At 36.2% G+C, this 26,784-nt stretch overlaps 1 protein-coding gene across 9 annotated transcripts in view; it reads right to left on the reverse strand.

Moving 5' to 3' along the window:
* LOC133525828 (uncharacterized protein CG43867) overlaps positions 1-26,784 on the reverse strand; it is a 515,679-nt gene that overhangs the window by 458,880 nt on the left and 30,015 nt on the right. The window contains exon 1 of one of the 9 annotated variants that reach the window (XM_061862228.1): positions 16,686-17,614. The exons of the other annotated variants lie outside the window; for them this stretch is intronic. The gene's annotated coding sequence lies outside the window, so the exon portion shown is untranslated. Of the gene's footprint in view, positions 1-16,685; positions 17,615-26,784 lie in introns of those variants that run through there. 9 annotated transcript variants of the gene reach the window in all.

Consider the following 26,784-nt stretch of genomic DNA (forward strand, 5'->3'; position numbering starts at 1 on the left):
GAATTGTACATAATCATCACCGACACTTTCACCGCTCTGACAAGAATTGTGATGTCAGGCTGTGTATGGTCGAACTAGCCCTTGGAACAGGAATTATTGACAACTAGGGAACCAATCAAAATTCGATACCTCCTAAGTATACTGAGGCAAGTGCAAAATCAGGATTTTGCAGTAGAGCGGTTCAAAGGTAGAACGGAACGTAGCTTCCTTATTTGTTTATTATTTTTATTAATCATTTTGATTTGTATGTTTTTAAGTAGTCACGCTACTATAAATATATAAATTACCAACATATCAATTTTATTCAGGGACCATAATTTTATATCCGTAACGCAGGCTTCGTCAGGTGAACACAAACTAAGCTACAGGCTTCGTTACAAAACAATACAGCGGTAATGCGGTATGCAACAGGCTCCGTCAACTTACTCTACAAGTTTACATTCAAAATCCCTACAAATGAAAAACATCATCTAACTCGCCGCTAGCAGGCAGTGTGCCCAGCATAGTCGCATTTCCCCGTTGAATGGCGATGCTAATAAACTAATAATAATTATAAACTGAAAAATGGCTTCAAAACAAGCCTTTTGAAAGTTTCAAATTTCATAGTTTGCATATACTCGTACTCGAGAATTAGGGTCCCGCCGTGGCCGGGTGGCCTAGACGTTCAGGGCATTCTGAAGACGCCGGTTCGTTTCCCGCCTCGGCCACAGGAGGGCTTGGTCATTTTTCGTTTGTAAATGGCATCTATTTTAGTTTATAAGAGTCCTTTAGTATGGCAAACAACGGAGCAATGTGTATTCTTCAAGAAAGGCTCAAAGAAAACTGTGTCGACCTTCTTCCCAGTAATTAATTCAGCACTAAACGGCGTTGTTAGTGGTTTTAATAGCATTTTAAATGTCCTCGCTAACGCATCCGACTGAGTAATTTACTCTCGCCCACTCTGCGAAATTAAGGAAGAATTCTATTATGGAGACGTTTTATGGAACTATAAATATCTGCTAGAAATCTATTTGAAAAATACTTAAATGCCAAATGTGGCCATTTTCCACATTGAGTGTGTAGTGTGTACCAGAACACTTTATGTTTAACAGTTTGTAAAAAAACATGAATTTGGTGATTAGTGTGTACCATAGCCTGAAACACCCTGCAGCACAATAAAAAATGGCTTCGTGTCGTAAAAGCATAATTTTCGGCCAAGAATGAACAACAACCAAACTTGAGTGTAAATTTTGCTACTGTTTGGCGATACTTCTCCAAATATTTTTTTTGCGAAGAGAACCTAGAGTTTTAATTAGGTAGTACCTCCATACGTATACCTGTAGATTTACAACCTTACACATACCACCGTACATATAAACCGGCACATAACAATGAAAACGCATCTATTAATCTATTCTATGTAGACAGAAATACTTCTAATACTTAAATAGAATGCACTGCGATCAATTTCTTGCGTTTGCATGCTTCATAAGCGCACGCACTTGCAAGACTGAAACCGCAACAAATTAATGACAGTACGTTCTAAGACTAAATCAGATTTTTGGAACGAAGTTCCTTATCGCACGGTACGGACTTGGCAGATGGGGGGCTAGGCAAAAAAAGTGTAAGTTTTCCGTCATAAGTATCCGTCACAACCCTTTCTTAACTTCGTTCCAACCAAGTGCTCCATGAACATGACGAGTTTCCGTCACGACCCTTTCTTAGTTCCAACCGAGTGATCCACGACAGTCACGCATTTTTAAATAAATAAAAAAATGGGCCAGTATGTAATCATGCTAATAAAATGAATGTCCAAGTATTATAACATGAAACCGCCCTGCGGGATCCCCGCGTCGATCACAGTGCACGTACTACAACAATATCTTAGTGCCCCTCAACCCTTTTGGCAAATCGTGGAATTTTATATCCCCATTTTTCTCCCGTCCGGAGGGTATCCGATAATATTATTTATTTAATACGATCAGGACTACCAACATGAGCCGAGCATATTGCTGTTTTGAGTTATCTTGAACGAAAATCTTTGAGAAACAAAAGAGAAGAAAAGAAAATGTTTTAGCAGATTGAGACTAAGTGTGGCTATAAGAATGAACGTTTCTTTGTGAATTTGTATACAGAGCCAATGAAAGAAAGAGACATTCTAAGATTGCTCGTCTAATCCTAAGTAATATGAATGTGGAATTTATGCTATTTAGGTACAGTACGCCTTGAAGGCGGCGAACTGAGCAAATAAGATACGAAAAGTATTTTTCTTGTACCGAATTGTTAAGGTCGTAAAGAATTGTTCGCAGCACTTTCTGAAATGGGATTTAGCCCTCTTTTACTTAAAATGTTAATTGCAAAATCTTGCATTGACTATTTACTATAAATCATACAATTCTTTAAAACAAATTTATTTGAGACTGATGATTAAAAATAAGTTTTTCGTGGAGATGTACACTAAATGACGATGTTCAGAATGAGTCTATTACCAAGGGGCCGATTATGAACACCCACCCATTACTAACAAAAGACAACGCTTACGCGAAGCCTTCTAATGCCAGAGACTAATAATAATAAACAATGTAACTGAGGGCCTCCAAAAATCTTTTCGTTCTTTGTTATTTGTTGTTTTCATGCCTATCGCTAAGAAGCACGGTATAAGTAAGGCACGCTACGAGTACATCTTGCCTCGAAAATGGAATTATCTCACCCCGCGGCGATAGAATTTCAGTTCGACGCATTTGCTTGCTTTTTTTTTCTTTTTTTATGTGATAGTATGTGAAACTAGCAGATGAGCCACCTGATGGGAAGCGGTCATCGTCTCCTATGGACATAATCAGCATCACAGGAGTCACTTAATCTTGCTTGTAATGTTCTAACGCGATTTTGTCCTCGGCAGTTGAGTCCTTATTTTTAACCTGTCTCCACTAATACCCAGTAGCTCGGACTCGTAATGTCCCTCACTTATATTTTTTGTCATTCGGGCAGCGGGAATGTTACTCGTTCTCCGTGAATAGGATCATTCGAGGGCCCTTTCATACAGTCGCAAACATCCAATCTTGTCAGTTTTCATCGCTAACGACTCGTATTCATCATCAACGTTACAATTGTCTCGAGTTGGTTAGATTTTGCTGTCGTACCTACTGTTTTCTTTTCTTATAGAATATTTTATGAACAGAAAATATTTTAGGCGTGTTAAACAATTCAACGCGTTTACTTTAATATTTCAAAACATTAAATAAATTAACCAAATCCATCTATCCAACCACGTTATTTTTCAAATTACGTTATTTTTACAAATCGAAAAATTTATTCGAAAATCAATATCCGTACCTAAACGTCACATTATGTTTTATCATTGTTATTAAGTCTACATAAAGGCCGATTGCACCACACCCTGTGCTATTTTCAGTTTCATGGAATAACAGGTACCAGTTATTAATCAGGTCTTTGATAATACATGGTATAACCCGTCTTTAGTCAAAAGTCAAAAAAAACACGTCACACAGTGGAACGACACCATACTTGTGGTTGGGCATGAGAATTTTTATAATATTGATTACTCTTTATAATATTGACAATGAATCGTACAATTTGGGAGGGATAGTCCTGATCAGATTCCCAATATCCTTACTATATTTCATAGATTTTGGTTAGAACAATAAAAAGTTACCGTCGAAAAACAGAACATTCTTATGTCCAACCACGACTACCACAAGCAAGGCGTCGTTCTACTACGCACTGTGCGTACAAACACGTTTTTTTTTTAAGCTGAAGATTTTAGCGTATTAATATTTAGATAGTATAAAGTTACCGGCGTATTGTTGTGATAAAATAAAATCAGGTAGTCTATTTGTTCTATCCTCAGCTCGCGTGTCTATGGCCGCGCCACGTACCCGCGAGAGTTTTATTACGTTGCACCGTCCCGCACGATCGCTACTCTAATCAAAGAAGACGTCGTTGTAGACAGAAAATTTATGTTTTTTCTATGGGACTTTACTTACATATTGACAATTGATATAATTCACCTATAAAATGTTGAATTCCAATAGTAATATATGTTTAAATCGTTAGATATCAAAATATTGACAGTTGATTTACCTACCTAATGTTGAAACGCCTATGCTCGATTAACGAAATTAAGATAGCCTTAACGAACATTTTACCTAAAATTGAACGACCTAAGTTCTACCTAACGACCTAATACCTACTTCATTATAACCTAAAACACGAAACACGTATAGATGACATACCTAATGCACCATCCGAAACTCCTAAAGCTGATATACATGGACGATATACCTGAAGTTGATTTACTTAACGGACGAACTACCTAAAGATATACTTAATGAACAAAATATCTAATCTCAATCGATACACCTAACGAACAAAATACCTGAAGTCGGTGAACCTGGAAACAAAAAACGTCCATGTTGATTAAGGTAGATGGTTATTATGTTGTAGTCCCACGCGGTCACGTGCCAACGCCCAGCTGTGGGACTAGACAGCGTAATTGGCTATTGAAAAATGAAACTCTACTTCTTTAAATCAACTTGAAAAATAGTTTGATCAACAAAGATATAATAGCACACTACCTATGGCAAATACACAGGCAAGTACCACAGGTACCTATGGGAAAAGTTTGCACATACAAGCGTGATTATGCCGATAAATGAGGTCATCGTTGTTTTTAAACACACAGGATATCCTAGTTCAGGCATTTGTAAATCACTTTTCTCGAATAACAATGCTTAGTCTTTAAGAACAACCACTGTACAATAATATTTTTTCAATAAATTATCTATATTTGTATAATTTCTTTAGAAATTCAGCAATTTACAAGTAACTTAGCCGTCATAAAACTGTAGCGAAGTTTGGTTGTGTTATTGTGTCTGTTTCTTATTTTTATTATTTTTTAATTTAGCATAGTACAAGACATACTTATTGACTAAACAATTGACATTTGAATTTATTTAACGGAAACTAAGCAGAAATTATTCCAGACCTTTTTTTAAATGGGGACGACTAATACAACTCCAGAGTAAGAAGATGTGGAAGTGAAGAGCGATGGAGAGAGATGACTACGCTACTCTACGGAGCGTTAACGATTGGCACGTTGGCTAAGCCCAGGGTGCTTAGTCTAATTCCGACAGTACGTTAATCTTTTATTTAAATTACTTAAATGCGACAGCAGTGTTAGGGCGCTCCAAAAATGAGTCCATTAAGAGAACATTTAACACAATAACCAAAACTCACAATTACCGCATGACATAACCAAGTGCACAAATGCATTAAGGGCAGTTTATCTAGGCCAGGAGCTCGTTGACCCAAATGCAAAATGCGGCAAGTGCAATGTTATTTTTCCTCACGCCGAGACAATGCGACCATTTCCGAAATTCTCCTAGCTGTGACAATTTTGCGGTCGGTTTAAAATTACAGCTGATGATACCAAAATAGTGTATGTTAACATGAATATAATAGAGAAAAGCCTTTCAAAAGTAGACGCAAAGTTGGCGCTTTGTCAAGATTATAAGTTGAAGTTAAGTATACTGAGTAGTGTGTATAAGTAATACGCTTTAAAATCATTGTTATACGAGCTGATTAAATGATTTGCCAACTTCTATTAACAAACTAGGTTTTATCACATTTGATTTTTTACAAATAATTCAGAACCTCATTACAATTTACAAGTAATGAACCCTAATTACAATATCAAACTATTTTTTTGGTTAAATGTCCGGAAGCCTTTTGCAGGTTTGTCAATTCTCATCTTTCAATAGATATGCCAGCGTGGGAACTGCAGACCTCTGATACCCCTCATCTAGTAAGAAAACTTATAGACAATGTTATTATATTATAACTAAAGATGGGTTACACTCACACATAAGGTTATACTCATATTTATTTCTATACCTACGAAGAAATCTGTTATTTTTGATTAATTTTCGCATTCCATTCATCTTTGTCATACTCGTTGTTAAACATGAGCGTGTCGTCTCTTTCTCTTTCCGTGAGCGGGAGCTAGTTTGCACCTGCACATTTCCTTGCCCTGCGACTAAACACAACTGGTACAATTTGTCACAAGGTAAGCGCTTCAATTTTGGAACGCCTATATCACATCTTCAGTTATCATTGCTTGTAGTGGGAAAACTTGTACCTATGCCCAGTAATGCAATGTATCGTGCAATTCATGAATGTTGTTTTCAGACAAAGGCTGATTGCTAGCAAGGATAATTAATAAATTTTATAATTGGGCATCTTGCAAGCGGCCATTCAACAATTTAAATGACTATGTTTTTTATAAAATTACACATTTAGAAGCTTATTCATCTTAGTATTGGCTATGGATTATTATGTATTTATCATATGTGTCTAACGACCGCACTTTTCCGAGGCCATGGGATTTGTTTATGTACGTACAAAATGATTTCCACCATCTTTAGGGACATAAACAAAAACGCTCCTCACGCGAACGTGTAACTATTAGAACAATATTCTAAGGCAACAGAGAAGCTAAGTTTTTGTTTAAGTTTCCGAGAAATTAAGGCGAGGCGCTGAAAGATACCTCAAACTTAGGAATAATAGTTTGTCTTGCTAGTTGAGACCCTGGGGACCGAGGTGTTTATGTAAGTGTTACCTCACTAAAGCAAAATTTCTGACATTAGATTCTGTATACTGTAACGTTTTTGTGAAGCATACTTGCTGATAGGTCAAAATTATTTTCATTGTCTTGTTTCTGACTATTCTGTCACGCTTGTATTTGTGTCTTATATCAAATAAATAAATAAAAGTCGAGTGCTATTGCATGTCTTTCTAGCTGTAGGTTTATAATTGACATGAAAAAAATAAAAATAAATTTCATATCATACTAAAAGCTACACACCGTCACATTTTTACGAACGAAATTAATTTAGAGTTACACCGTGGTAAAATGAGCTTAAAATAGTCGTACTCAAGTTGCCTTTTTATTTTAGTTGTCAAGAAAAAACACATTTGATATACATTAAAGGTACCTACAGGTTATTCATACCTACTTAAATTAAAACCTTTGTTAGCATTAGTATTCTTTCCTTATAGACCTAAACCGCTAGACTCCAAACTTCGTCATGGTTAGTAGGGTCAAGCTAACATCAGTGGCATGTCATCATTACCGAATGTCAAATTTCTATGAAAATATGACGTTTATAATGACACCTTGTTCTGTTCACGTCGGTACTAGGTCAAGTTAGCTAGACGAATTCTAGTCGCCAATGTTGTCATATATTACACAGATAAAAAAGATATCTTAATTCAAAACGCAAAACTCTCTTGCGCACGGTTGCTTGAATAAAATAATAAATTGCTTAGTCCAATAAATATGTCTTGAGTTAAAAACAACATAATTTTTTAAAGGAGAATTAAAATTATTTAGTTTTATCTTTACACATTTTTAAAGCGAATGGTAGTGATTTGAGTTAAGATATTAATTATTCGCCGCAAGAAAAAAAAGTCTTAGAAAGAGATATAGCACGCTCTTAAAAAACGGTTTTATCTTGAGTAACTCTACCTCAAACCAAAAATATTACCAAATTACAAAGAAGAACCACCAAAATTTTCCTTTGAGACTTTAAAGTTTTTAGGCAAGAGCGATTAATTCTTGGTTTGATGTTTTCAATTTACAGTCAAGAGCTAAAGCTATTTTAAAAAAGAAGCACCAAAACTTTGGTTTGAGACTTTTAAGTTTTTATACAAGAGCCATTAATTCTTGGTTTGATGTTTTCAACCTACAGTCAAGAGCCAAAGAAGCACCAAAATTTTCCTTTGAGACTTTAAGTTTATAGACAAGAGCGATAAATTCTTGGTTTGATGTTTTCAACCTACAGTCAAGAGCCAAAGCTATTTCAAAGAAGAAGCACCAAAATGTTGCTTTGAGACTTAAGTTTTTATGCAAGAGCGATTAATTCTTGGTTTGATGTTGTCAATATACAGTCAAAAGCCAAAGCTTTTTAAAAGAAAAAGCACCAAAACTTTGGTTTGAGACTTTTACATAAAATAGTATCAATAAATTTGATGAAGGGGACAAGAGCGCTGGTGGCCTAGCGGTAAGAGCGTATGACTTGCAATCCGGAGGTCGCGGGTTCAAACCCCGGCTCGTACCGATGAGTTTTTCGGAACTTCTGTACGAACATTTGATATTCACCAGTCGCTTTTCGGTGAAGAAGAAAAACATCGTGAGGTAACCGGGCTAATCCCAATAAGGCCTCTAGTTTAACTAGTGCCTACGCTGATTCTCGGGATTAGTTTCCAAGCGGACCCCAGGCTCCCATGAGCCGTGGCAAAATGCCGGGACAACGCGAGGAAGAAGAAGAAGAGGATTATTGAAAACTACAAAGATTTCAACGAATGACGAAAACCATTAAAGAAAACCTGGTTTAAGAAAATTCATTCTTTATTCAAGACATACTAAACTTGGCGCTAAGAGATTTCAGCTCTAGATATAAATAATATCATATTTCACATTGAGTAACGCACTCTTGAACCAATACTTTTTCTTGTTTTTATGGAGAAATATAATTCTCAATTCAATTATGAGTATCTAACCCCAAGAAACAAAGTTTCTTGGCATAAGTTCTTTAAGTATTGCACTAAGACAGTTAGGTTTAATTTAAAAAATACAATACTTAAAACAAAATGTAAACGCTCTTGGTGAGAATAATGAGCTTTTTAAAAAAAAACTTTTTATAGCTCGGATAGAGAATTTAATTTTTTAGCTTAAATAATAAACTTTGAAATATTTTATATCTTGACGCAAGAATTTTATTGTTTCATTATATAGGAAACACAAAATGTCTTGACACAAGAGTATTTACTTGGCTGGAGAACTATTTTTTTTCTGTGTAGTAGAGCACAAACACGACTTTGCCACAAATGCCACTTTCCTCACGTCACCCAGCAAATTCTCAAAAAAGTAAAAGCCCGTAAAATACGGCGGAACATCACGTTATCAGCCACCACGTCCATCCGCCTTATCGGCCGTCAGGCGCAGCCTATCTTTGACCTGTCATGTCTGCCAGCCCTTGGTTTGAAAACATACGGGAGTCTAATTGGGAGAGTAGGGCGTTCGGATGTAAAGCACGCGTTTATGCAAGTAATGTGGTAGCTAATGAACATACAATTGCTAGACGTGTAATTAAGAGCAAATTTTAGCACAATGAACTGCCGTGTCTCCTGCGGTATTTACAAAATACAACAAATACAAATACAAATAGTTTATTTCCAAAAAAAATATTAGAGCAAGTTACAATTTATTCTGACCCCCACACTAGGCAAAGCCTGTCCCGTGAGGGAAATTATACGATTTACTTAAATATATTACATAAGCGGCTATTGGCAACCATGTTGAACAGAGAAAGAAAAAGTAGAATAAGGAAATTAAAATTAATAAAGCTTAGTAATAGATAATACAAGCAGATGATAACTTATAAGAGAAGCATATAAAGCCTAATTCTTATTAAGTGTCAGCACAGTGTGTGTGGCGTGTGTGTGTGTGTGTGTGTGTGTGTGTGTGTGTGTGTGTGTGTGTGTGTTTGTGTGTGAGAGAGAGAGATTGTGTTGGGGGGGGGAGGTATGTGTGTGTTATGTTTAGGATGTTATCTTAATAATGTTTTCTATGTCTAAAAACGTTCATCATATTAATTGTTAAGAGCTTTTTTACTTCTACGACCGAATATTCTTTAAAATTGTACAAATTAACTAAACGATTATAGATTCGGGGGTGCAGAAAGACTGAAAAACGATGTGCAAATGTGGTTTTGACGGCATTCGTAGGAATTATAAATATTCGATTTTTGAGTAATCTATTGTAGTTAGATGAGTTGAGAACCATTTTGTGTACCGACAAAGCCACCCTCAGAAGATAGAGCTTCCGAACACTGAGTACTTGAGCGTCATTATACAAGTCCTTCGTAGGGTACCTAATTGATTTCTTTAAGGTTACCTTCAGCGCCGCTCTTTGCGCTCTTTCTAATTTCAGAAGGATAGTCGTGGTTGTACCTCCCCAGGCAAGGATGCAGTAATTAATTATCGACTGTCCAAGAGCCGTATAAATAGTTTTTAATAGGGGGAAATCAGTTGATTCTCTTAGCAACTTCATAGTGTATATCAGCTTTCGGACCCTACCCGCCAGTGCCTCCACATGCTGCCTGAAGTTTAATTTCTCGTCTATCACAATTCCGAGGTACTTTATTGTGTTCGATCTTGTCATGTGGTCACACAATTCCGGGCCGATAAGACCTTACGACCTTCAAGAAAAGAGCGTACTCCCAACTTAGGTCGGCAACGCAATTACAACTCCTCAGGTGTTGGGAATGTCCATGGGCGACGGTAATTACTTACCATCAGGTGATTCTTCTGCTCGTTTGCCTCCTACATATCATTAAAAAAACGTAATTCTAACCGAATATAAAAAAAATATAAAACTGTGTAATTGTTGGTTAGTTCTAATTTGTGGTAAGTAACTTACAATAATATTGACGGTCCAGCCTGGGATACCGGGACGTGTGGCGTCAAGTCAGGGACGCAATCGCGCGTGTGACGCAAGAAACCATCATGTCAGCAACACTAAATCTACACTGTAATTTAGTTTTTTTTTTAAACGGGGAAAGAAATGGAATATTCCAGTAACTTTTAGCCTTTCGTCAAATCCGGTAGTTAGTAGTAGTCCGGTAGTAGTTCAAAATTATACATTTAAAAGGCTCGGAAACTACTAGGTCCACAGAGACAATTCTAGTCTCGAATTGTAGAAAGTTTAGTCTTTTTCAAAAACGCCCTGAGAAGGTACTATCAAAAACTAGGCCTTTAGGGTGATAATCGCCTAAATCTAAAAAAAACGTCACTTTCGCGGTTTTTAGAGTTCCGTAGCCAAATGGCAAAAAACGGAACCATTATAGATTCGTCATGTCCGTCTGTCTGTCCGTTTATGTCACAGCCACTTTTTTCCGAAACTATAAGAACTATACTGTTCAAACTTGGTAAGTAGATGTATTCTATGAACCGCATTAAGATTACACACAAAAATAGAAAAAAAAACAATGCATTCAAGTGATGAGTGAACATCAGGCGGCCCGCACGCTTGTCTGCCACAGTCGTAGTATATAAAAAAACCGGTAAGTGCGAGTTAGTTTTACTCGCGCACCGAGGGTTCCGTACAAACTGTACAAAGGGCGAAAGACTTGTGAACAGAAGTACCTATACTAAGTATATTTGTGTACACTAATTGGTGCGATGTAATGCACGTATGTTGGTTTTTCGAGGATAATTCTCTATCATGTGAATCGATTTCAAAAACTGATCTTTTATTTGAAAATATATATATATTTTTTAGATTTTTCATTCTGTTATTTTAGAAGTTACAGGGGGGGGACACATTTCGACGAATCTATAAGGGTTCCGTTTTTTGCCATTTGGCTACGGAACCCTAAAAAGGTGTATTAAATGTAATCTCATAGAAATTTCTTGTTGATGCTATTTATGCAGATTTTGCTAAAGCCTTCGATAAAATTTCTCATCATACCTTATTAATAAAGCTTTGGCGCCTTGGCATTCATGGCGATCTGTTCCGTTGGATCAAATCTTACATCGAAAATCGAGTTCAGTCCGTAGTATTACTGGGTTTTCAGTCGGAATGGAAATCAATTAGCTCTGGTGTGCCTCAAGGTTCTCATTTGGGCCCTTTGCTTTTCTCACTATACGTCAATGACATCCCTAATTACATTAAACATTCTAATTTGTTGCTTTATGCGGATGATACCAAAATCTTTAGGATCATTAGAAATGAAGATGATTGTATTAAACTACAAGACGATCTTAATAACCTTGTCACCTACTGTAGAGATAATCACTTATTTCTAAATTTGGACAAATGTAACGTTATAACTTTCACAAAAAAGAAAAAGAAAATTGAATTTAATTATAGCCTTTTAGGAAAAACATTGAAAAGGGTTACAGAGATTCGTGATCTTGGCATTCTAATGGATAGTAGCCTTACATTTGTCCCACATCTCGACAACATCTTAAATAAGTCATTTAAACAATTGGGTTTCATTTTGCGGGTAGGAAAACCTTTTAAAAATCCTTTAACATACAAAATCTTATACAATAGCTTTGTCCGCAGTCACCTAGAGTTTGCATGTTCTGTCTGGAAACCATCTCACGCTATTCATATTAATAGAATTGAAAGGTTACAAAAGAAATTTATCAAATCACTCGCGTTTAGGACTGGGCAAATTTACACTAACTATACGGATACATGTACACGTTTTAAGATGCAAAAACTAAGTGACCGCCGTGATGCAGTAGACTCTGTCTTGCTTTTCAAAATTATTCACTCAGTACTAGATGCCCCTAAATTGCTTCATAAAATAAGTTTCAGAGTTCCGCGTAGACGAGAGCGCCAGTGTCGCAAAAAAGACCTTTTCTCTATTCCTCGCAGTCGGACTCGTTATGCTAGTAATGCATTTATTAAGCGTGTTTGTAAACTGTTTAATAATAATGAAAAACTCACAGATGTGGATATATTTAACTGTACAACTACTTTACTGAAAAAAGCATTCACATGATATGTATTAAGAATACCTAAATAAGCATATTTTTTCTAATAATTGAGATATATGCATCTTTGGTTGTTATTTAGCTTAAATTTCACATGACTTTGATGTTCACTTTTATTTTTAGGTGTTAATCAACTTGTACTGTATATAGACAAGCTGTAGATATTTGTTTTCCTACTCCTCTACTGTTATCTGTCATTTATGCATTCATTAACACAAATATAAGAACATACATAAAAGATTTCAAGAAAAGTCTATATTGTCTATTCCTCATAAAAGCTCTTGTGCTTTTATACGCTATAACGTTACTGCGATTAATGGCTACCAACCTAACAAAACCAAAACGAATACGGTTTTAAACTAAGTCCATTGATGCCAACTTACAAAATATTCATTTGGTTGCATAGTAAAAATAATTACTTCATAAGTCAGAAACACGCATGTGACACCCGTAATATAGCAACACCCATAGACTACGAAGACCGCTTAGCGTTGCTTGTTAGTCTCCGTAGGCTACGGTGGCCAAAATTGAGAAAAAACTGTCCAAAAAATTAATTTAGCAAGTAGCAAGTACCAGGGCCTCATAAGTTACGAGGAGGTGTCGCCGACCGGCCGGCCGCGGCCCGGGGCGGGCCGGGCGCGTAACAAGGTATGCTCGCGCGTCTTGGCTATATACTTTTGCTGTAATTTGTTTACCTAAATTAAGATTTATTTTTGTTGACTCGTAGGAAAAATATTGTATGCAACGTTGTATAAGTAGGTCAAAAAATTCTCGTGGCGTATTCCTTTACAGTGTTCGCCTACGCCTTCGGCTCCGGCTCACATTGTAACTCACGCCACTCGCCTTTTTTGACCCTTCTTATACAACTGATGCATAAAATACTATTAAAGTATTGTAAAAATTGTTTGCATTTATATACGATATTTTTGTATTTAAAAGGTGCATTAGCTTCGTATTTTGATATGTAAATTAAGGAAACTATAGGTCAATTTACTGCTGCTTAATCTACTGTTCAATGTTATTGAATGACTGTTTGTTTCTGAAAAAAAAAAAAAAAAAAAATTCAGGTGTTATAAACACACGTAATGTTGGTTAAATTGCAAACTGAATTCGGAACAGTTTTTTGTTTATTAAAAAAAAGTTACCAAGATTTTTTCATAATTTTTCATTAGTAAACTTCAGAGATAAGGGGGGGAGAACGGTATTTTTTTTTTACATTTTCCTTCATAAATATTTTTTTTTCTTAATGAAAAAATAAATTCTACGAATCAATTGCCAGTATTAGAATCAATTCATAATATTGAAAACAACAATATTTCCAACAGCTGTAGTAAGTCCAGGAGTCTATTTAGGTATACATCATATTATTATTATTACATTGATAACTCAGCAGATGAGGCGTCAATTTAGAAAATTTTGTCAATACTACTATTACTATGATGACTGTTTCAAACAGTTTTATATAAATATACACTTATGTATTCCCGAGCTGAAATACTAAAGAAATTCATTATGATTTTCTCAAAAACATCAAGAACCTTCTCACCCCAAAGTAAAAAGTATTTATTATTTGACCGACTTGCACCTCGCGGCAGTGACTTTGCTTTGACACTCACAAGCCCATTTTCGGCCAGCCCAAGCCGGTGCTCAAGCACATTTTTAACGAAGTAATTAACGTTGTTTTCCTCGCAGAACCCTCAAAGTCTGTAATTAAGAAGAAACAGCAATCATTTAACAGGCGCAACCCTTTTAATTCGCGCCCTGCCTAATAGAATCCAATTTTAAAATTCACGTCACCCCCAAATTTAGTCCGCACGTATTTTTAACGGTATCAAAAACCCGTCTAATATATTGCTAAGGGTAAGGGCTATAAAGGTTGGTAAATCGGAACGAAGTTGCAAAATAACATAAAGTCGGGAAGAAGAAGCAAGTCATTCGGGGGCATTCCTAAGAATTTAAGGAATGGGTCGTAAAAATCTGAAAAGCTAACACTCAAATTCTGCTACATCAATTATAAAAATTAGACATTAGGGCCGCTTCAATATATCAAAACAATGATAGATGAATTACATATTTGAGAACATTCATCGTTGCACTTGTATATGTCGGCGGCCGATCGTAAGACCAGGCAGATCGTGAAATTTCTAGGCATATCGTGAAACGCGAAAATCTTTGTCTCGTTCTCTGAGTCGACGCGCTACGCGGGCTCCTATTTCTTCGGGCATCTGAAGCAATCTAACGAGCCTATCCTTCCTATATATTGGTTTAATGTGACTACATGTGATTGGTTATAAAAATTTTAATGAAATGGAAAAAGGAATTTGTATGGGAGTGGACCAAACGAGTTCGCGCGAGGTTGTTGGCAAAAGCTGATTAAGGTACAAATATGTGCCATCACCAATCATGCGTGATTTGCGTATAAAATAATGTGTTACAAATTTAAACTTATTACATACGGTTAAGGTCCAAATCGTAACTCCAATCTTGAAAACATCCCTTAAGAAAAACGTAACTAAAACCCATGAAGGCGCTCGTGAATTTCTTAAATGCCAACAACTTTCTCCGTCTCGTCATAAAAAGCTGTGACCTACCCTGGACAAAGCGCGGAGATAAGGGCAAGTATCAGGCAAGGACAGACGATGATAAAATATCATCGAGACGGCCAAACAGGCAAACTAACACTCGTAAACTTGCTCTACATGGAATGTGGCTGAGCGACAACGCAGACGAGCGACTTTGGCATCTGAAATTCCAAATAGTCTAGAACTCTGGCGCGTCTTGCTCCATTTAATGCCAAAGAAACGCCTCTGTAAATCATTCATGATGACGAATTTGTAATATCTTTTGCTTAGACTACGAGGAACTTTAATATCAAATTGTATTTAATAACTTGTAGTACAAATCAAACATGATAAGTTTACACCTTAGTTTAGAACAAGTAGGTACACAGGGCGAACATAAAACGGGTTGTTTTTTATGTAAATTAAATACCATGATCGCAATTCAAAAAAATAGGCATTGAATAATTATTATTAGGTAATTAACTCAACAAATCTAACCAACTTATAAACTTACTTTTAAAAATTCTTTGGAGTCTGTGTTTTTTTAAAGAGAATTTATACCTCAAGTGCGAATAACAACTATGTTCTTGAACGAAATAGTTACTCTGTAAGAGTATTCTTTTTTATTCTGTGGTTGAATAAATGTCACTTTTGACACTGAATACAGATCAAATTCATAACCTGATATTAAAATCAGAATACACCTCACTATCTTAAAGCCAATACCAGGCTACTTTGAAAGGGAAGCGTGTGAAAGATTCGCATTCAGCCTCTGATTCTAAAGACAATCACTTTAGTCGCGCGTCTACGCCGCTTTTTTACAGCCTTTATCATTACGCATTCTGACTCCCGCCCATCAGGGCCCGGGACCCCTATAAATAAGCTACAGGGCCTCCAGATTGCCGGGTTATAAATGAAAGGGTGCAGGAAATTAGGGTTTTTTACTGCGTTGCCGAAGGCGTGTCGCTGTCGCCGTAAACAATTTTTAATACCGTGAAAACGGTCGTATTGAGTGTTCGCGAGATGATGGAACGGTTTACCTGGGTTTACCGGTTTTCATGGAAAATAACAGTCTCCGGGATGATTCGTGTCGCCGCTGAAATCCTTACTAATATTATAAATGCGAAATAAACTCTATCTGTCTGTTACCTCTTCATGATTAAACCGCTGAACCGATATATATGAAATTTGGTATAAAGATAGTTTGAAGACAGAGAGAGGATATAGGATAGTTTTTATCAATCATCATTATCAAACTACTAAGACTTCTAACTCTCGGTAGCCTTAAGACCTCTTTGTAAATCCACTATTGACAAATAAGTAATCAATTTACAACTTCATCTTTTTAAAGAGAAAGTCGCGGGCAGAAACGAGTTATTGCTTTATAATATACCTCACACAAATTACATTTAGGATGCGGTGGGCACGAAATAGTTAAAACTTTTAATAATTGCAGGAGCCGGCAGTCCCGTTTACCAAATTCAGACCACCCGTCGGCTCTACAAACGTTACTGCCATTTTATAGACAGGGTTGTCACTTGCATTTTTTGCCCTCACCTGTAACGGGGGTCCGAGTGATTAAACTCTCCCAATTATGAAGTCTCGTCACAGCCCTAACACGAGTTTAAATTGCACGCCGGATGGATGCGTCGCCGAATGGTCTTCATGAACTACGAGTATGCCCCCTCATATGTACGAGTAGATTTTCATCTCCTGCAATTATATACCTTATTACTATTCAAATAATGATAATATTTCGGCAAGTAGGAGATAGTTGTTTAGTAAAACGTCTGTATTTGGTGCCTATGGCGTTTATATTAGGGGCACGTGGGTTTTATGTACTGTCCGTCGTAAAGTTTCGATTGGACATTTGAATGAGGTAAAGCAGTGCGCGGTTATGTGACAAGAAATAATATATTGACTAGATTACCCTATGATTTCCTCGTAAAATCTGTATCCTCCAAAGGATATGATGAATTTTGTATGCCCATGTCAAAATCCATGTTGAACTTATTGGACAGTTTTTATGTAGTCCTATAAGACACTAGCACTAATAATACATGTATTTTTTGCCAAGTGATACAATTGAATTTACTCAAGATATGTAAGTGTTTGTCGTTGACGATCTATATATAATACATAACAAAAGTACTAACCTAAATATAACCCATTTTATCAGGCATTTTGTCTCAACAACATTTATTTTATGGTAAACTTTGATGTAAACATCTGGAACAAAAATATTTTGTATTTGTGGCAAATACCATATTGACGAATTAGTTAACTGCATTAAGATAAAATCTATAGAAGAATAAATCATGATCAGGGTTTGATTTCCACATAACTACGAAATTTTATCAAATCAGTTCAATAGTTTAGCTGTAAAAACGTAACAGACAGACAGTTTCTTAAGTTTCGCACTGACGTAGCAGACGAAATGTTTCCAAGACGTTAGCAAGCTACTTGGGCAAGTATTGACTAGCTCTAGGCACGCTTCGCCTATGCCACGTAATGAATTACTCGGCGCGTCGAGATGCATCTCTGCAACTTGCACTACAAGTAATTTTAGATGTGAACTTTACTAAGTAATATAATATCACAAAGTTGTGTTGCAGCGTAAACATACGAAGTTTTATGTCACGGATTATTAAACATAATAAATTTATATTTTGGTTGACAGCTTAAGAAACTAGGCAATATACTTTTAAAGTATCTTGTTAAAAAAATCTTGTGGTTAAAGAAAGTCTTTGTATTTTGCCAACTAAAACACTACTTAGAATGGTTGTTGAGACTTGAGATAATGGTAACTAAAGAGTGTTTGTTCTGTCTAAGAATCACTGTATTAGGAAAAATTGTTTATATATTTGTTGTGAACATACTCTTATTTCTGTATCTAAGTACCGCCCTCGGCGAGTTGAGCACAAGTTAACAAGACTGAAACTTGTTCGTTTCAGGGGTCCTATTATTTTTATTTTTTTATACTACGTCGGTGGCAATCAAGCATACGGCCCGCCTGATGGTAAGCAGTCTCCGTAGCCTATGTACGCCTGCAACTCCAGAGGAGTTACATGCGCGTTGCCGACCCTAAACCCGCCCCCCTCGTTGAGCTCTGGCAACCTTACTCACCGGCAGGAACACAACACTATGAGTAGGGACTATTAGTGTTATTTGGCTGTTGTTTTCTGTAAGGTGGAGGTTCTTTCCCAGTTGGGCCAGAGCCGCGCCATATTGAGTTATTATGTAATTATTATTTTTTACTCTTAATAAAAACATATTTTTACAAGCAAACCCTTCAGTGATCACTAGTATATACAACTAACATAGATAGTTGAGTTTATCGATACAGGAACCCCTACTTGTCAAACAATTTTGCCCCGCGGATTCCTATGTCTGTTCATTATCTATGAATATGACAAGTGGACCAAGCGCCAAGGGCCGAGATGACGACAATCCTTTATCCACAAGCGCCAACCGAAAAGTAAATATGTAATATGTAGGATGACGAAAGTGAACGAAAAGTTACGTGTATGTACAGTCACGTCTGAAGATATTGATACGAAAAATGTGACAAAAATATATATACACTACCTTAATAAATGGGCAATAAAGTCGTGTATACCTTAGCACTTTTTTCGTATCGATATTTTTAGACGTAACCGTACATATGTATACATTATTAAGTTTCGAATGGCATTTGTCGAATGCTCAATTGGCTAGACCCACAGGGGCTTTAGCCAAGATGAGAGTCGTTTTCACCAAACGCCAATCAAACAGTAAAGAAAGTGTATCGGGATGAGGAATGTGACAAAAAGTCACATCATCATTCCCATGCATTATTTAAGTTTCGTTTGGCGTTATCCCTTTAACTATTAGGACTTGGCTAAGCTCCTAGCTCAATTGTTTCTTTGTATATTTCTATTATATTAATTCCTATGGCAAGTTTAAACTTTATAGTACATTGGTTTCCGTAATAAAATTAATAGGTATTACGTTAACGAGGGCACGTGTTCAACATAATTGTTACCGTGGACAGTGCTCGTTGAAGTGCGCGAAAATTGTAGAGCTTTATATACTTTCTGACGCTTTCAATTATCTTGCTAAGTTTTCGCGCCTAAATTGATTTCTTGTTTATAAAGAAAATAAAGTGATAACATCTTTATTCAACGACTGGACAAAACAAAACAGCCATCAACTCTCTGTCTCTCTCTTTCTTCTAGACAATTATTCATTCCATTTGATGTAGTCTGCCTTCCTTGTCTAACACAAAAAAACCTAGTTTACTTCAAAGTTTTTTTAATATTATGTAAGGGGTCCTCGAAACGATAGAGATTTCAAACCTGGGAAAACACTCAGATGGTATTCGAGAGAATATAGAAATATTCCTGCAAAACACCTATAAACATTTCAATTGAGGATATCCAATAAGGAATCTCCAATAGAACAACGGATATTTCAAACTATCTGTTCAGCTAAACACGCCACAATCAATATCATCCAATCGCAGTCAATCTCATATAGCTTTAGCCGTCAAAACACGGAGCACAAAGCAAATTCAATAAGAGCGCGAATGCACGGAGCTGTCCCGCAACGTTGCAAACTAGTGTTGTGTCGTGATTTTATTCTCCGCTATGGGCTGCCTTATTATATCGGATAGCAATTTTTCCAGGTAGATAATTAAATCGTCTAGGTGATTTTGAATCGATTTAATGGGTTTTCGTAAGTAAGCGCGCCCGATCCGTAGTAGACCGCAAAGGACGGCCAAGAAAAGTTGTTAAGCGCGTAGCGCAAGCCTATTACAAACAGCAGAATATCCCAGGAATATTCCTGAAACGTAGGTAATAATATCCCAGCCTAAGGGAATACAAGAGAATTTTATCCATTATGTTATTCCAAAGTCTTCGAAAAAAACCCTATCATACTGAAATCGGTAATATCAATGTTTTGTACTTTAGATTCATCTACCTCTAGATATATTAGCAGATATATATATATATCATTCAATTAATATAAAATAATTTTAAATAATCAATAGAAAATTTACTTGTGTGGTCCTCTAATAATGATTACCTGGACATGGAAACATAAGAATCATATAATGATAAAAAATACTAAAAGTAATGTTAAACAAACAAAAACAGATTTGGGTAATATCCTGGTTAAAGAAAGACGGTTTCAGGAATATACCCAATTGCCCATGGACAAGATTGCGGCAGTACATCCCTAACTGCAACCATTGCAACATGTTGCAACATGTCTATTGCATCAGGTGCAAAGGTTCCCTGAAAGCGAAATTGCTGTCGCGCTAAACATGCTAAGCAAGATTGCGCGAGCTAAGTGAAAACCCGAGATTGGATGAGGTTTAATAATATTCAAACAGGAACTTTATGAGGTGGGTGAGAAACGTGTAGCCAATTGAAAACTACATGCAGTCGGGGAGTCTTAAGAGGTAGGTAGTGTGCTTGATGTGGTGCAGTGGAAATCTATGAATACGTAGAGCGGCAAGAAGGAGGAAAATAGTGGTATTGCAAAGAAATAAAAATGTTTTGATTAAAAAGAACGGGTTTGTTATAATTTGGTGTAAATCTAAAATACTCAAAAGAATACGTATCTCCAGAACCATGGATATTAGAAAGGTTTTAACGACGGTATTCGATACTCGTAATCATGCGATGATTCGAAAGTTCATTGCACCTTCTCTGACTTGAGATGTGCTAGTAGATTGACTATGCTTCATTCTCTAGCATCGATATTTACTTTCACGAACATATACTTCACATCTACATGTATATTTGCAAAGAGAGAAAAACTCCAAATGAGCGCTGAAAGACAAAAACGGAGCATCAATATTCTTCAATTTCCACACCAAGACATTTGAGAGACGGCTGGTACAAGTATTTCTATTTATCATTCGCCGGGCCGCGGGACCATCCATTACATCTTGCACTCGAGAGCCAATCGGAAATTCAATTTCCGATATGATACGATTCACTAAGAGATTGCTAAAACAGGAGCGGTTCAAAGATGGCGAGCGCGGTGTAACATGCGATTTATTTCAACGCGTTGAAGGAAAGATTTATTTGTAAAATGACTCTAGTATAGTAATATTAATGCTTTACAATGTGAATGAATATATACTTATTTGTATTTTGATACGATTCACTAAGAGATTGCTAAAATCATTCTAAAACGTTTCATAGACACCGAGCGCGGTGTTTCGTGCGATTTGTTAGAACGTGTAAAAGGAAAACTTTATTTGTAAACTGGACACCATAATGTTTTACATAATAAACAAAAAATTATTATTTTATAGTTTTAAATGATGAAAAAAGTTTTTTACTTTATACCTTGTTTGCCTTCGCGTGACGCCTTCAGGTCAAGTAAGTCCGGTAGGTAATGTCCTGTAAATAAGTATGTCCTGCGTGTCCCACTTTCTCCTGTTACAATAATCACTTTTTGCTACATATAGGCTGAATAAGATTCTGCATGCCATCTTTAAATTTAATATAATAAAATTAGTCACAAAATGTTAAACATCTATATAGCCATAGGAGTAGACGTGCAAAATGTCACTGTCAGTGACAATTTGACATTTTTGTTTTTATTTTCATAGTCAACAGTATTTTTAATAGGTCTTAGACGTTTTAGAGAGTATTTTTTAATAAGTATTTCTCTAAGTACAGTTTTGGTAGAGTTTTTAAATTAAATTATAATATTCAGGGTAAAAGTTAGTTCGCCCAGGTGCACGCGGATTAGTGTGTTATATTTTCCTGAGCTACATTGTATACTGTCTTCTAACGTATGCAGACGCCGAATTTTGTGAAAATATAAGACTTACAAATAATTTTGATGAAAATAGCAATAAATAATATTGACCATACAAGTATACCTTTGCGGCTTTGAACAGAGAAGCATGGCGGTCTTTGGTGTCGGAGGCCAACTTCCACCACTTCATCCACTTCGGATCGCTGCGCCACAGCAGTAAGTATATCGATTTACTTAGTATAGTCAATTTCATGTGTTTACTTTGGTGCTTACTTATTCATCAAAGGGCACAGCACAGCTTATGCTTACAGCACGCGTAAGCTGAAAACACAATGAAAACAAAAAAGCCTGATACAAAATATAAAACAAATTACCAGACACCCTGTCTATATAAACATGCTAAGTATAACAAGTTAATAATTCAGCGGCGACGCAAACTTGGCTGCCGAGCTTCAGAGGAACATTTCATTTTGTCAGGTACGACACACAAGGGAACAATGTTTAATAATTAGCTTTATAATTTAGCAAATTCTTGCACCGACAGGCGGACTTACGGCTAAGCCAGCTCCGGCTAAATTAGGAAGCTTTATGGGCCAGCCTGTTGAGTTATTACTTGGAATGAGGGACCGTCTAATTTGGTAAATGAGCAAGTCTTGTTTGGCGAAGGTGGGTTCAGTCGGTTAAGAACCCAATTGTGCACGCGGATTAGTGGGTTATATTTTCCTGAGGCCATATTGTAATCAAGCACCAGTATTGTAAGCAAGGCGGCGAGACGTACGGCTTCTAACTGGGGCAAAGGGATTGAAAACTTTAAAAAACAGTTAGTACTATTATTAGTATTAGTTTGTAGTCGAGATGCACGGACGAGTGATGTCGTAATGAATCAAATTGACACCAATTTGTAAGTTCAGATCGGTCTCCAGACAACGTCGATTAAAATTTCGGTGGTCAAAATAAGTTTTCTAAAAATGCGCTTAGAGTTAAAAATCATTAGTTAGTCATTAGTGTTATGTCTTTATCCCCATGTAAATATTATCTTCGTTTCGTGTATTTTTTATACCTACTGGTTTCCCTCAATCTGAATTAGACGGTCAATCTGTCTCTAATTTTTGTGTTAACTATTCAGCACTAACCACTCATTTGCGAGTCAGTCCAGTCCACAGAATTCAACCACGTTGTAAGCAACATCTAATTTGCCTAACTCTCGTCATAACTTCAAAACAATTAATGGTGTCCATCTGTATTATTTCGAATTGATAGCTACAATACAACGTAGATTTATTGATTGGTACCTACGTTGCACTATGTTAGAATTAAAAAAAAGTACACTGACAAATACTTAAATCTAGTGATTTGTATATATTTCTAATGCGTAAAGTGTGCGTAATAATACTAATAATATGTTTTCATAATACAAAATGAAGTGTACCATTAACCCGCAATATACTATTATTTTGGGCCATACAATAGAGACACACAATATTTTTATATCGCAATGATAACAATTATTTAAGCGTTTGCTCGAGTGAAGCTCGGTGCTTATGAACTTTAAGAACAATACTGGCAAGCAGCAATTAACGTGAAAATATTGGTCTACGTTTCACTTACCTACTATTGTTACTCGTAAAAATCAATCGCAATAAATTATTATTTTTCAACTAAATACCCCGTTTAATAGAAATCCAAGACAAGGCGGCATCGTATTAGAATATAAAGGCAGTTGTACATACACGCGCGACAAGAACCAGGGCCGGTAAGGCTGTGTCCACAACAGCCCCATCTGTGTAGCTGTTCTCATAATGGAATTGGCTGTTTATTCGGCAGCGCGCTGCTCGCGCCGACGAAGGGTTAGATAGCGTGGAAGGGTTACAACAGAAACCTGTATTTCTTTTAGAATATCTTACGATGTAAAACATAAGAAAGAGTAATTAAAGTTCGAAAAAACTCAATATTTAAATAATATTTATACTATCAGAATATCGTAGAAACCTAGCAGTGGTTTGTTTCAGAATTAGTGTAAAGTATAACTTTTTGAAAACCGGTTAGAATACTCCTCTTATAATCCTAAAAAGGTAAGTAGGTAATAAAATAAAAAATAACTTGAGAAAAATAGTCATGGGGTTGAAAATAAATCTGGGGATAAGTGTAAATATCTTCCTTGGGCGGACACGCGGTGGTACTTTTTATCGCAAGGATTTAAAATCTAAAAATATTCTGTGGTCACTAAAAATCAACTAATGGTCAGTGGTCACTAAAAACGTATCTTCAATACTTGTAAAAGGCGGTTCCAGAATCCCTAGAGCACTCCCGCCTCCGCCCTCCAATACGTCACCTCGATTTATGTGTCGCCTTGCTTCCATCGATAGCTCTTTCTTCGATAATTTACGGGTCTCACTAAAGCGAACGAGTACTTATTGCACTTAGCTTCAGCTTACTTACCTACTTTACTCCATCCTCTTTCGTAACAGATATGTTAGTCAGTGCTAGCGCCTACATAAAATAAATAGTTGCTTAGTAGGTACGAGTAACCGAGTTACTATGCTAGTTTCTGCAAAAAAAAGTGAAACCTGATGATGTTTATCTGTAAATGCAAACCGTTGCGAACGACATGGTGCTTATTACTCCGAACGTTATATTGGTTTATTAATTAGTATTTTTATCAAGTGGAAAGCAGAGTCAATAAATTTATCATAGGTAGAAAATTAACCAAGGACTAGTGACCGACCGAAACATGTTATTTTGCCGAAACCGAAACCGAAGGTTCGGTTTCATTGTAGTTTCGGCCGAAACCGAAACCGAACCTTTTATAAAAATAAAAATAAAGTCCTTAAAAAGTCGAAAAAATTTTAGTAAGCCCGTTTTTTTCTAAAATTAATATCTCGCCGACCTATAATTACAGGTTTCTACTTTCAAAGATTTATCACAATGAAATTTCAGCACAGTTACAGAGGTTCTGCTTGAAAATTTAACTACCCTATAAAGTGAAAAAAATACATTATTTGTAACACAAAGTTAGCGATTTTTTAATGGTGGTATAAAATAAAACAAATTTATTATTAAAATATGATGCTCATATATTATGTTTATTTATTTTCAGTTACTTGCATTTTAATTATACTCACAAATATCACAATCAGTTAGCCTCGAATGGCTAATTCAAATATAATTAGATAATCAAAATAATCAAATTGATCACCTTTGGTAATCATTTTAGCGAACCTTTTCTTTTATTATGTAAGGTGCATAACATATGTTATGATAACAAATCAACAAGTATAATATATAATAATTCGGACTGTCGTTTTAAAACCTGCCTATGCTCGGCTTCGTGCTGTTTTGATAAATGTTGTTTTAGACCATGCAAGGTTTGTTTTTTAGGCTCATGGCTACCGAGTGAAAACGACCTGTTACACAGTTTAAAGGCAGCTTTCGAAACGTCAGCTGTAGATTTCTCAAAAAATTGCCAAATCGGATGTCTTTCCTTTTGTGACATTTTTTACCTAAAACAATAAAATTATTCATTAATTAAAACAATTTATTTTACCGGATTAATCGCGTTTACTATTAATTATGTGTACAACCAAACCCAGAAGCCCAACACTAACCCTAAGCGTACGTTACTCGTAAATCGTCAAAATACCTACTCACACCATTACATTACTCGCAACATTACATTAACATTACACGTCTATATTAAATTTAAATTAATAACTATTCACCTTTCATTTTATTGCATAGGCAGGTACCTACAATCGTTATTACATTAATAGTACACGCAACTAAGATGAATTTTAAACTTTAATGAAGCAGGTACTTAACCTTGGCACTTACACCTTTAAAATTAAATATATTCGTCAATAGGTTAGCAAACTATTAAAATAAAGCGTTAAATATTAACTATGACATGACGAATTCACAACAAAAACAAACTAAAATACTTGATCAAACTACTTACCATTATTCGCGGAACAAACACAACACGTATTGACACGTCTACACGAGCAAAGCGCACTGATTTAGGTAGTTGCTGGCGGAGTCAGGCGAGCGACGCCATATTGCCAGCCGTGCCGAGCGCGCCGACGTTAGCCGAGCGCGACCCGAAGGTACGATGTTGTAAGTTTCGGCGCGGCCGAAGGGTTCGGCCGTTTTTGGCCGAAACCGAAACTCGGGCCGAAACTTGATTTTTTGGCCGAAACTGGCCGAAACCGAAACCGAAACCGAAATTTCGGTCGGACACTACCAAGGACATTTGTAATAGATTCGCCTAAAATACATAAAACTTATTTGAATCAAACTAAATATTTTAAAATTTAAAAACACTGAGAATCAATTTGAATTAGATAAAGACATTGTACTAGTATCAAACATTGAGCTGAATTTTTGCGTTTTTTATATATTTTATAAATAGAGGTCTGCCGTGGCCAACGATCGCTGTTATTTCAAACGTCAGAAGTGAACCATAAAAATAACAGATTGTTTCCTTCATACAACAAGACAAACCGAGCAAAGATCAAGCAACTGCCATAATATATACAATGCCATGTAGGAACCCTCGAAGCCAAATATCGCATTGCTGTGTCCTCAATACCCAGTGCTCAATACTAGTAGTCAATAGCCAGCGAACCGTGAATACAATCCAGTGAATGCCACCAGATGTATTCAATAGCTAGTCGTACTTGATAGATCTTAGGTAGTACACTAGTAGAATCAAAAGGAATTGCAGTCAAAACCAATTTGTATAGGAATAGTATTCTTTGATTAATATAGAACGAGTTAAGTATGCAATTGTCAATATTTAACTTCAGCTTGTATATTTAACTTCGTGTTTAATGTTAGAATTATTGGAAACTTTGTTCAGTAAAAGATTAGACTTCATTTTATAAATTCCACTTCT

Source organism: Cydia pomonella, chromosome 15 (assembly GCF_033807575.1).
Source record: "Cydia pomonella isolate Wapato2018A chromosome 15, ilCydPomo1, whole genome shotgun sequence".
NCBI lineage: Eukaryota > Metazoa > Arthropoda > Insecta > Lepidoptera > Tortricidae > Cydia > Cydia pomonella.